Below are 14,176 nucleotides of genomic sequence, written 5' to 3' on the forward strand. Positions count from 1 at the left end.
GAACCCTCGTGCACTGTTGGTGGGAATGCAGACTGGTGAGGCCACTGTGGAAAACAGTATGGAATTTCCTCAGAAAACTAAAAATGGAACTGCCCTTTGACCCAGTAATTCCGCTGCTGGGATTATACCCTAAGAACACTGAAACACCAATCCAAAAGAATCTGTGCACCCCAATGTTCATAGCAGCACAATTTACAATAGCCAAGTACTGGAAGCAACCGAAGTGCCCATCAGCAAACGAGTGGATCCAAAAACTATGGTATATTTACACAATGGAATTCTACGCAGCAGAGAGAAAGAAGGAGCTTATACCCTTTGCAACAGCATGGATGAAACTGGAGAGCATTATGCTAAGTGAAATAAGCCAGGAAGTGAGGGACAAATACCATATGATCTCACCTTTAACTGGAACATAAGCAATAGAAGGAAAAAGCAAACAAAATATAACCAGAGACATTGAAGTTAAGAACAATGTAACAATAGCAAGGGCGGGGGTGTGGGGTGGGGGCGGGGACAGTGGGTAGAGGGGATTACAGGAACTACTATAAAGGACACATGAACAAATCCAAGGGGGAGGGTGGAGAGGGGGGAGGGAAGTGGGTTCACCTGGGGTGGGGTGAAGGGATGGGGAGAAAAGGCATACAACTGTAATTAAATAACAATAAAAAAAATGTTAAAAAAAAATAATAATTATAACCTGTTAAGTTGAAGATGGTGTCATTCCCAAAGGTAACTTTCCATGCTTCAGTTTTGACTTGCAATGTTTTATCCTGTAGTTGGTCAAACTAGGAATTCCCGCCCCCAATTTCTAGGAGAAGTGATACACAGGAATATTGATGATATGTTAAGAACACCTTTATTGAGCATAGTAATTGAAATTCCTTACTTCATTCAGGATGTCACCAATTGCTTACTTGTGGGTGTATAAACAAAGCCCCATGGGCTTCAAAGAAGACTCAAACCTACCCACTATATTCTATTTAACCTCTGCCATGTCATAGCAGACACTTCATTCTGACATCAGCACAAGCAGAGGAGATACTGTGTTTAAACACCATGAATGTTCTAGTGATCAGTACTTCTCAAGCCATAGTCAGAACCCAGCAAACATATCTATTTGCACCTTATTGTAAATCAAACAGTTCTGCACCATTCTTTACTGTACGAACATGGTGACCACTTAGTAGACTGCCAATTCTATATACATTTGAATCTTCTTTTGCTTCTATCACTTTGCTTACTGTAATTTTTTCCCCAAAGTTTAAGGAAATAGTGAGTATTTCACTGTTGTATTTTTAAAAACTATCTTAACAATCAAGTGTTTTGATTAATATACCATATATTAAGAAAATATTTAACATATTATTATAGGAAGGTCATCTGTCTGATATAGCTAAACTAAGATGAATGTATAATATAATGTGGGCTTAACTCTTACACTACATCACATTCAAAGAAATCTGTCTAATTAGTTTGGCAAGATAAGTCCAGAATGGTTAATATGTTTTTACATATTCAATTTATGAAGTTTTACTACTTCTTTTAATTGTATCAGTGTTGAATTAGTCTTTTAAAAGCTTCCCCTCATTAACGTGAAAGGAAATTGAAAGAAGTGAATACAATAGGTTGTGAGATCATTGAAATGATTCAAAACCAGGAGGAAGTGTCTCTTTTGCTTCCAAACACACAAAGTACTTATTGGTACATATTTCACAGGTACATACACTGTCTATCATTATAAAGCATAAGCAGAATCATTCTCATCATTGTATATATACTGCCATATTCTCTTAGCACAAGAACCAAGATTTGAATGTTTAGAAATAAAAATGAAGAAAATAGTTGTTGATTCTGTTATAATGAACATGCTGAATGTTTCTTATCTAACTAATGTTACTATTATAGGTGTAGGAAAGTTCTGAATTGATATATTAAAAAAGACTCTTCTAGAAAATGAAATTTCTGTCAACAAATCAAAAACTAGTTAACTTATTTAAAGTCCTTATGTCTAAAAAGACTCAAATCTAAGTCATCTAAAATAGACTGAATCTGACAATTAAAATGTAAAACCTGATTTAAAAATGGAGCCTAAATCTCAGTAAATCTGCCTACCTTAAACCAAGGGCAATATTCTGGCACTTGTTGGCTTTGAAGTGCTACATTTATATCACCTTTCCAGTCTGGACTTGTGCTACTTTAGGTAGATCAACGGCAGCCTTCCAAGGACTGGAATCCAATTTGGGAGGGGAGGGGTGGAACAGAGGGAAATTCAATGATGATAAATAATCTCCATGGTCCTGGCCTCTTAGATGTAATAGTAAATGAAACAATGTTCTGGTCCTCAGAAAGTACACAGTCTAATGAGTGGTTATAATATAAAGAGATGTAAGGCAAAAAATGAAAGGTGCAAATTTCTCTGGAGTTTGAGAAAATAGATATTATTGTTGTAAGTCATTCCTAGGCCTTCACCTTCTATAAACAAGCCCTTATAATAATTTGAAACAACGACTTCATGGTAACTACTTCTCATTTCTTTTTATGACAATATGGACAGGGCTAGTTATGATTGCATAAGTTCAATTTGTTGCTTTGTTTTAAACTACAGCCTTACCAAACTGAAGTGATAGTAACAAATTATAAAATTGTGGAGATTGAATTTTATTTTATTGCCCCTTCATAATCTCATTACCATATGAAAAATTCTAAAAAATCTTGCAGTCAAGAAATCTGTTTTGCTTTAATTACCCCAGTGTCTCTCTAACATGTTTGTTCCTGGATCTCTTTTTCTTCTTCTTCTCAAGTACCTTGTATTTAGACTTACTGTGAGTCATGTTCAAATCACATCTTAGAAAACAGATAACATATTTGCTTTCTATGTCCCTAGGGTTCATGGTCAGTGACTTGAACTTGTTTTTCAAAATCTACCCTAGCAGATGAGAAGCCCAGGAGAATGGTTAGGGAATAGGGTGAGTGACAGTCAAAGCATCAGGACCAAGGGTGATGTCACCTTCCTTTCTGCAGCTACAGAACAAAGAGATTACCTGATTTAGCAGAATAGTCCATTTACCTTGGTGGAAGCCATGTTGTTAAACAGATTCACAAGCACAATCTAGTAATGGAGGTCAAATGTAAGTGCCAATAGTACAAGGCAAATGGAGATGTAAAAAGACATTTGAAAATCAGATGCAGAATAGTTCAGGGAGAAATTATTTTTGAGTTCAAAAGTCTGATGCTTGAGTATCAAAAGCCTAGTATCTGAAAGATGTAATCACACCAGGGTTACATTATGTCTCAATTCACTCTGCCAGACTGTGCTTTCTAATTCCTGAAGCCAAAAATAATAATAAAAGCAAGAATACATTTAAAAATATTAGATCATTATCAATATATTAATTGTGCATTCATTTGAGTTTTGCTTCCAAGGTATGTGAATGATACAAACAACCCCTCACTTTATGGGAGAGGAAAAAAGATGTTACAGAGGTTTCATGACATGGACAAAGTTATACCATTCTTGGGGACAGTGGTGGAACTAGAACACATGTCTATAAACTTCCATGGTTAGCACTTACATGTTTAAGATTTTTCTTCAATTCTTTTTTTATAGGAAAATAATCTTAGACTTCTAAAACCTTTATTCTCCCTCTTAAGTAATTTTGTTTTGTGTATAGTTAATTTTATGTGCAATGATTTTTAAAATTTAATTATATTTCATGAAATTAATCTCCAAGAAAATTAAAACTTCATTCCCAAGTTATTGTGTCCTATGTATTACCATTAGTTTATTACAATAAAATATATTTTGGAGGAAATGTTACAAAAGAAAATAATGTTTGGTACCAATAATTATGTTGGCTCATCAGAACACAAGCTTGCCACAGTTGTCTCAATTATATGACCATTTACATTTAGTATTACAATGTTGCTCTTAGTTTGTCATCTTAACCCATTGTTTTCTACTTGTCACACTTGCTCTTTGTTCTGTTTTCCCTCTTCTTCTGCATTCTTTTGGATTGAGTTTCTTTTTAAATTTTCAATTAAGCTGCTCCATCAGCCTATTAGCTTTTTCAGATGTATTTAACTTGCTTTATTTTTGTTCTGGGATTACAGATGCATCTTTAACTTCTCAACAGCTACCTCCATAGACAGGCAATGGCTATTTTCATAAAAGTGAAAATCCTCTCTGGGTTTTTCAGTTAGCAAAAACAAGTACTACTAATGAAGGTTTTTGTAAAGTGGAGGTTCTTGAAACCTCCACTTACAAAGGTTTCATATGCATGCTCTACTTCCGGACAGAGGGGAAGTCAGTAATATTATACCATATCACATACAATGTAAAAATCTCTCATTACTCTCCCATCATCCTTTATACTCCTGTTGTCATTAATTTTACCTCTACATATGTTATAAACCTCTAATGCATTATTGTTATTTTTACTTCAAGCAATTACTTTTAAGACATTTTATTTTTTTGTTCATCAATATATTGCCTGTATAAAATTTTTCCTCACTAAATAATACATGTGAAATATGTGACAACAGTGACCAACAGCTCAAGAATTATAAAGCATTCGATTGAATAACATAGTATTTCTGAAATACAAACAAAAGTCACATTAAGAAAAGATGTTTAGTGGTAAAAATAAAATTTGCCTTTCTCTCTATGTATAAAGATTTGACTAGAATGAATTATTTCAAGATTTATTTGGTAATATTCAAATGTCAGAAAAATCTAGACTACACACTAGTTTTTATTATAACTGTTATTCCCTCTTATGATGTATTTTTCACATCATAAAATGGTCTTGTTTGATGAGAGAGGTGTGGGTTTAGGGGAAGCAGAATCTCCCATAGAAAAGAATACTATTGTTTTTGTTGTGCCTGATGGAGAAGAGGAATGGGTGGTCTGCATTGAGTTCAGCAGACAGGAGTCTAACTTGAAAATCCACCTCACTCCCAGTACCCGCTTGCAGCCTTCATCCCTTGTTCATTTATTTCCACAAAAGACTTGTGGGAAACATTGGATGGAAACGGGTGTGTCTCTCTGTCAGACATCCCTGGGAAATAAGGCTTGTTCTGGTAAAAGGCGTCCCTCATCCCCATGCTGCTCAGGGCTCACTTGAGATCATAAGTCTCTTCCAGCTTGAACTTGGGAAGGTGCAGCTTCATGTCATACAGCTCCATCATGTCTGTGCTGGTTCACTCACTCAGCAGCTTGTAAGTGACGGCCTTTTCCAGTTGACCCAGCCCACTGATGTCTTTCCCGCAGCTGTATGAACAGGCTGAGGTTATGGCTCTTGTCGTATAGTGAAGGCCAATGGCTTGTGGCTTTTCTTTGTGAAAAATGGGAAGCTTTTCTTTCATTGACATAATTTGAACCAGTTTCCTTGTAGTCTTCTTTATTCTGAAAGGCTCCACCGTGTTGTCTTGGACTGAGAAATGATGTCCCCAGATTCCTTTAAAGTATAGGGCGTTCAACAGAACCATTCTGGTTGCACAATCCACTGCATCATCAGCTAAGAGATTCAGGATTTTTCCTTCAGTCTGGCTTTTCACTCAAGAGTTGATCTCCTTTCTGATTTGATCAGAAGCTTCCACAAAGTTAAAAAAAACTGTGGCTTTGTACCAAAGTATGTTTTCATGTCTTCTAGATATTTATTATGAAATGGATAAGTTTTCTCTCTGTATATCCTGTTGGCTGTTTTAAGTATATAGGCATCGCTGGCACTGTTGATTTCAGAGATGAGTGTCCAGAAGTCTGAATGTATTTCTTCAACCTTCCCCAAGCTGAAGTCCGTTTTCCTTTTTTTTTTTTTTCCACTGTCAGGATAAGATATGATGTCCTGATCTCTGTTAAATTGATGTACCTGGGCTATTTGGGCTGCAGCGATACCTCTGGTGCCCAAATACACCATGGCCAAGGAGGTCTAGATGATCTAGGGAGAAAAGAAAATAATTTTCCCCGCAGCATATTCAGCTAGCTTTTTGCTAAATTCCAGGGCAAATTGGTTGATTGATTTTGTTAGAGAATCCATTGGGAAGATATGGGCTCCAACAAAGGGAGGGCAGAGTAGACTAGAGAAGCTTGAGGAGAGCCTGGAGCTGGCTGCTGTGGGGAGACAGCTGAAAGGTCAGCTGCCAGGATCCCTATGCCGAGACCTTCCGCACACTATAGAAGCCATATTTATAGGGCAGAGAATACATCTCTGATTTTTTAAAGAACAACAATACAAATAAAATTAAATATAAAATTAAAATTAAAAAATGAGATTTTAAGGGCCAAGAAAGCAAAGTCTTTTAAATTGGTTCCTTTAATGTTTCCTTAAGAACAAATCTGTTGGCAACAAATTCTCTCGGGTCTCATTCATCTAAAATTGCACTACTTTTATTTTTTTTAAAGAATATCTTCACTGGATGTAGAATTCTGGGATAACTGTATATTTTTTCTCTCTGTACATTAATGATGTTGTTCCATTGTCTTCTGGTTAGAATTGCTTCTGGTGCAAAGTTAGAAATTCTATCTATGCTGTTTTGTATTTAATATGCCTTTTCTTCTGGCTGCTTTTAAGATTTTTTATCTTTATCACTGTCTTTTTTTTAATATTTGATTATGATGTACCTTGGTAAGTTTTCTTTGTGTAATTCTGCTTGTAGTTTGTTGAGCTTCTAGGAAACTCGGTTTTATACTTCTCATTAGATGTGGACACATTTTGGCCATTATCTCTTCAAATATTTTTCTGCCTCCTATTCCCCCTTTTCCTTCAGAACTCCATTACATGTACATTAGATTGCTTGATATTGTTTTACAAATCATCGAGTCTCCCTTTATTATATTTTTTTCTTTGTGCTGAAGATTGAATAGTTTCTATTCTATTACTATGCATTCAAGCTTATTGATTTTTCTGCAGTGTCTAATCTGCTATTAAATACATCCAGTAAATTTTTTATATTAGTTATTGTATTTTCATCTCTAGAAGTTACATTTCTTTGTCCTTCCATAAATTCCATTTATCTACTTTTATGTTCATGTTTTCCTGGAAATCATTTAACATATTTATAATAGCTACCTTTAAATCCTATCATTTCTTTCATTTCTGGGTCTGTTTTTATTAAATAATTTTTCTTCTGGTCATGGATCACATTTTCCTGCCCCATCAACTAGACTATGTATGTATAGTAATTTTTACTAGATTTTTATAATTTTAAATATTGAGTGAATGGACTTTTATTTTCTTAAAAAATTGTCAAGAATTTTAAACTTTCTCACTAGCAATTAAGCTTTATCCTTTGAGTCTTGTTTTAAAATTTTGCTAGGATAGGTCTAGAATAGCCTTTAATTTAGGGTTTGTTTAGCTTATCTACCAGTATTATGTGACCTTTCTTTGACTACCTACCAAATGTTCCCTTGTTTAATGAGGTTGTGTCACTCTAGCTGGTTCAAACTTGAATATCTCCCAGCCTTGGGGGAGCTCTGAGAATTGTTCCACTTATAGCTCTCTGACAGTCATTCTTTCACTGGTATTTTATCTTTGCTGGCCTCATGGATCCCCACTGTCTAAATGAACAGTTAACTATTGTGCCAAAGACTCAAGGTGAGTCTGTGCAAATCCAATACCACTACTCCATCACACACAGAAACAGAAAAGAATCATACATATTTAAAAAGAGGACATTTAAACTAATTCAAACTATATGATCTTTACTATTATTTGCATTATCATACTGAAATCCCAAGAAGATTAATTATATCTAGTCAGTTTAGCTCCTTCCCATCTGGTCTTCTGTGTCTACTGGGTATCTTCGAATCTTGACAAGATCAAAGCTGCCATATGGAAGGCTATCTACATGGGTCCAGGTCAATATAAGGTTCATTCATGTCTTATATGGGTTAAATGTCATGTACAGAATTTCTTGGTCTCAAAGTCATAGATAATTAGTTATTTCTCAATTGCATGATCTTAAATATCAACAAATTTCCCCCAATATGTAAGCAAACACTGTGATGACAGTGATGGTATCAAGAGAATGAGAAATCATATAATATCCATGATGATTACATACTAAATTAGCTTAAATATAACAGCAGTAAAAAGATTTAATTACTCAGATATTTAAGATAAAACCAAAAATACATTCACAACTCATTTGAATGTCTCAATATAATCACCATTTTAAATATTGGGAAAAATTATTTGAGACTGCTTCCAAATAAACACCTTGTATTTTGAAAATGATAAGCTATGTGTTAGAATATGGAAACTGTATATGGATCCTAGAGGTGAAATTTGATAAAAAGCACATCAGTTCTTTGTCAAGAATAATCATTAATAAATATAAGGAAGTTTCTACCAAAACACACATACAAACATACATACAATTGTATGTGCATTATATAGGTATGTGTATATCTATCTACATATATATATTTCTATTTCTATGATCAGAAGAGAAAAATGAGGACATTAATATCCTTTTATAAGATTTAAAAAATTTAATCTTTATTGTATTTTTTCCATTACCATGTAGTCTTCTTAAACACCAAACTCCCTGCAGTATTACCACATTGATGTCCATGTCCATGAGAACTTTCTCCTTTTCGCTCAATCCCTCTATTCTCCAACTTCCCCCAATTCCCACTAACTGTCACTTGCTCTCCATCTATGACTCTGTTACCATTTACCTTGTGGGTTCAGTCTGTTCATTAGATTCCACATGAGTAAAATCATAGGGTATTTGCCTTTCTCTGACTGACTTATTTCATTTAGCATAAGGTTCTCCAGGTCCATTCATACTGTTATAAAGGGTAAAATTTTCTAATTTTTTTACAGCCAAGTAGTATTCAATTGTGTAAATGTCCCATAGTTGATTTACCCACTCATCTGATGAACACTGGGGTTGCTTCCTTATCTTGACAATTGTAAACAATGCTGCAATGAATATAGGGGTTCTTATGTTCTTTCAAATTAGTGTCTTTGATTCCTTTGGATATAGTCCAAGAAGTAGGATCACTGGATCAAAAGGCAGGTTAATTTTTAATTTTGTAATGTTTGTCCATACTGCTTTCTACAGTGGCCGCACCAATCTGCATTCCCACCAGAAGTGCAGAAGTGTTCTCCTTTCTCCACATCTGGGTCTGCACTTGATGTTTGTTGATTTATTGATGATAGACATTCTGACAGGTGTGAGATGGCATCTCATTGTGGTTTTCTTCACATTTCTCTGATGATTAGTGACATTGAACATCTTTTCATATGCCTTTTGGCCATCTGTGTGTCCTCTTTTGAGAAGTGTCTATTCAAGTTATTCGTCTGTTTTTTAAATTGGGTTGTTAGGGGTTTTATGGTGTTGAGTTTTGTAAATTCTTTATACTATAATTTTGGATATTAATCCCTTATCAGATGTATCAGTGAATATTTTCTCCTATTCTGTTGGTTGTCTTCTTACTTAGTTAATGATTTCTTTTGCTGTGCAAAAACTTTTTAGTTTGATGAAGTCTCATTTGTTTATTTTTCCATTTGTTCCTTGCCTGAGGAGATATATCTGATAAGATATTCCTACTATGTCTAAGATTTTGATGCCTATGTTTTCTCCTATGATATTTTTTGGTTTTGGATCTAACATTTAAGCCTTTGCTCCATTTTGAATTTATTCTTGTGTGTGGTGTAAGAAGATAGTCTTTCATTTTTCTGCATGTATCTGTCCAATTTTTGCCACACCATTTATTGAATAAATGCTCTTTAGCCCTTTGTATGTACTTGCTTCCTCTGTTGCATATTAACTGACTATAAAGGTGTGGGTTTATTTCTGGGCTCACTATTCTATTCCATTAATCTATGGGTCTGTTTTTATGGCAGCACCATGCTAGTTTGATTACTCTGGCCTTATAGTATAAGTTGATATTAGGTAGTGTGACTCTTCCAAATTTGTACTTCTTTTTCAAGATCACTGTTGCTATGTGGGGCCTTTTGTGGTTCCATATAAATTTTTGAAATATTTGTTCTAATTTTGTGAAATATGTCATTGGAATCTTGGTAGGAATTGCAGTGAATCTATAGATTCCTTTCAGTAGTATGGACATTTTAATGATGTTAATTTTTCTTATCCATGAACACAGTATGTACTTCCACTTATTTGTATCTTCTTCACTTTCTTTTTTCAGTATCTTATACTTTCTGTGTAGAGGTCTTTTGCATCCTTTGTTAGGTTTATTCCTAGGTATTTTATTCTCTTGAAGAAGTTGTGAATGGGGTTATTTTCTTAATTCCCCTTTCTGATAATTTGTTATTGGCATATAAAATGCAACTGATTTCTGGATATTAATTTTGTATCCTGCTACTTTGCTGAATTTATTTATCGGTTCTAGTAGTCTATTGGTGAAATCTTTGTAGTTCTCTGTGTACCATATCATGTCACCTACAAATGATGACAGTTTTACTTCTTCCTTTCTAATTTGGATGCCTTTTATTTCTTCTTGTCTGATTGCTGTGGCTAAGACTTCCATTACACTGTTGAATAAAAGAGATGAAAGCGGACATACCTGTCTTGTTCCTAATCATAAGGAGAATGAGTGTAGTTTTTGCCTGTTGATTATGATGCTGGCAGTTGGTTTGTCATATATGGCCTTTAATATGTTCAGATATGTACCTTCTAATATTACTTTGCTGACAGTTTTTATAATAAATGGGTGCTGGGTTTCTCAAATGCTTTTTCTGCATCTATTGATATGACCATGTCATTTTTATCCTTCATTTTGTATATGTGCTCAATCAGATTTATTGATTAATGAATGTTGTACCAAGCTTGCATTCCCAGAATAAATCCCACTTGATCATGGTGTATGATCTTTTTGATGCAATGTTGTATTTGGTTTACTAATATTTTGTTGAGGATTTTAGTGTCTACATTCATCAGGGATACTGGCCTATATTTTTCTTTCTTTATAGAGTCTTTACCTGGTTTTTGAATTAGGATAATGCTGGCTTCATAAAATGAGTGTAAAAGCCTTCTCTCCTCTTGAATTTTATAAAATAGTTTGAGAAGGAGAGATGTTAGAGAACATTTCAGAATGTTTGGTAAAATTCACTTGTGAAGCCATCCAGCCCAGTGCTTTTGTTTGTTGGGAACCTTTATGAGATTTTTTTTTTTTTACTGCCGGAGTCAGCAGACATTTTATGTAAAGAACACTATCATGAATCTTTTAGACTTTGTGGCCACAGAGTCTGCTACGAGTGCTCAAATCTGCCACTATTGTGCAAAGTCAACATAGAAAATGAGTCAGTAAATGGGTGTGGCTATGTTCCAATCAAATTTTATTCACACAAAAGCTGTTGGCCTGTGAGTCATAATTTGCCAATTTGTGTCTTATAGCATAAGATAACCAAAAGTCCTAGTGCCACTTGAACAAAGATGAGTATCTAGAGTCAGCCTTGAACTGATAAGATAGTCAAACTTGTATGCTCATCTCTTTTATGTGTTCCAACAACAGGTATGGGTGATTTTCAAAGGCTAGAAATAACCTGGACACTTTTCTATCTGTTCCCATTCAGGTCCACATTTGTGCTTGTTTCCATCTTTATTTTTGGCCCCCACTCCTTGCTTTTGGCAATTCTCTATGGGAAAAAAATATGACTGGACTTTTTATTTCTGGCTTCTTCTTTGGATTGCTTGAGGAAGGATAATCAAACATGATTTTGTGTCTATGTACCACACCAGAGTAAAATGAAGAGTGGGCATATGAACCATAATTTGAATTTCACAGATCATTATGTAGGATAACATCATCCAAGCCACGTCTTTTTCTGTGCCTCCCCGAACTAACTTCAGGAGGAAAACTGAAATGATTTATGAACTGAGAATCTGTGACTATAAATCAGAAGTCCTGTCTAATACCATGCTGATTAATGAAAATACGTTCATCATACACATGGTTTATAATATTTAAATAAATTCTCCTAAGGTACTATACTCTAGACTCCACCAAATTTGTTAAAGTATTTTTAAACTTTCAGAAAAATATGCCAATTTAACCTATGTATGATGAAATTTGTAAAACAACATTGAGCTGTGACAGTTTAATTAGGAGAACATATATAAAATATCATGACAGTACATGGCCTATGGTATGCATTCAAACATTAAACATTTTACTCTAATGTATCAAACATAGAAAAAATACCAACTGAACAAATTCAACTTATGAAAATATATGTATATATCAGATGATGTTTCAGTAAGAAATCTGTGTTATATTACTACTCAAACTTAGTTCTATTACTCCAGAATGGATAACAACTGAAATTATAAAGGAACCAAGACTCTGTCAATAGCCACACATTCCTGAAGAAGGTGCTGTATGTAAATATACACATTACCCCTGTAAAACAGATGTAAGATGACAGATAATATTGAAAGAAAAGGACATATAACAGAGCAAGATTTTAGCAGAGTGTATAGGGTCATACTTTTATGTAACCTGGAAAAATGAGGTCATTCATTATCTGTTGAGTTTTAAGCATTAAAGACACACTAAAGAAATATGATTAGAAAGAGGAGAACAAAAAGTGCTTTAGGATGGGTATATAAAAGTAAACCCGTATAAAGGAGAACCTTGTAAAAGTTTGTTCATGACTTTTTGCAAAAAAGCAAAATAAAATATTTAATAATCTCTTTAATCTGGCAAAATTCACTAGTCTTTGCCTTAGGCAAAAAGAAGAGCTTGCCAATAAATTTGCTTTGAGCTTTTTCATAAGGAAACCCAAGTTAAAAAGGTATATTTCTTTTAGCAAGAAATGGATCTTCAGACTAAATCTTAACCACATTTTCAATAATACTTTCTGAGTTGCAAAAAGTGAATATAAATAAGAGAAAAATTTCAGAAAACTTTAGAACATAATTATGGAATAATTAGAATTTGGAATTAGTAAGAAGAATTTTATTGGCTAAAAACGTAAACTTTTTTATTCTTATATTTCATTTTCATATTATTTTGAGGAAATAATGAACAACAAACTGGTAATTGAATTGTTTTATCCAAATTACTAGTGATTATGTTTTATTAAAAGAACATTAATGAGAATTGTTTAATCCCAAGTACTAGAGATTGCCTCATGTGAAAGTAAGGCAAGGGCTTAGATTGAAACTCACATTCCGGAGTGTCTAGAATTTCTTTTTCTTAAAAAATATATTTATTTATTATGCTATTACAGTTTTCCCATTCCCCCCCCTCACTCCACTCCATCCTGCCCAACCCCTCCCTCCCACATTCCACCCCTATAGTTCATGTCCATGGGTCATACTTATAAGTTCTTTGGCTTCTACATTTCCTATACTATTCTTACCCTCCCCCTGCCTATTTTCCACCTATCATTTATGCTATTTATTCTCTGTACCTTTCCCCCCCCTCTCCCCCTCCCAATCCCCTATTGATAACCCTCCATGTGATCTCCATTTCTGTGGCTCTGTTTCTGTTCTAGTTGTTTGCTTAGTTTGCTTTTTTTTGGTTTTAGGTGTGGTTGTTAATAACTGTGAGTTTGCTTTCATTCTTACTGTTCCTATTTTTTATCTTCTTTTTCTTAGATAAGTCCCTTTAACATTTCATATAATAAGGGCTTGGTGATGATGAACTCCTTGAACTTGACCTTATCTGAGAAGCACTTTATCTGCACTTTCATTCTAAATGATAGCTTTGCTGGATACAGTAATCTTGGATGTAGGCCCTTGCCTTTCATGACTTGGAATACTTCTTGCCAGTCCCTTCTTGCCTGTAAAGTCTCTTTGGAGAAATCAGCTGACAGTTTTATGGGAACCCCTTTGTAGGTAACTGTGTCCTTTTCTCTTGCTGCTTCTAAGATTCTCTCCTTCTGCTTAATCTTGGGTAATGTAATGATGATGTGCCTTGGTGTGTTCCTCCTTGGGTCCAGCTTCTTTGGGACTCTCTGAGCTTCGTGGGCTTCCTGGAAGTCTATTTCCTTTGTCAGACTGGGGAAGTTCTCCTTCATTATTTGTTCAAATAAGTTTTCAATTTTTTGTTCTTCCTCTTCTCCTTCTGGCACCCCTATAATTCGGATGTTGGAATGTTTCAAGATGTCCTGGAGGTTCCTAAGCCTCTCCTCATTTTTCCGAACTCTTGTTTCTTCATTCTTTCCTGGTTGAATGTTTCTTTCTTCCTTCTGGTCCA

At 34.6% G+C, this 14,176-nt stretch overlaps 1 pseudogene; it reads right to left on the reverse strand.

Moving 5' to 3' along the window:
- Positions 1-4,829: 4,829 nt before the first annotated feature.
- LOC112301106 (serpin B10-like) lies at positions 4,830-6,035 on the reverse strand (annotated as a pseudogene).
- Between the last annotated feature and the right edge of the window lie 8,141 nt (positions 6,036-14,176).

Source organism: Desmodus rotundus, chromosome 8, assembly GCF_022682495.2.
Source record: "Desmodus rotundus isolate HL8 chromosome 8, HLdesRot8A.1, whole genome shotgun sequence".
Classification (NCBI taxonomy): Eukaryota; Metazoa; Chordata; class Mammalia; order Chiroptera; family Phyllostomidae; genus Desmodus; species Desmodus rotundus.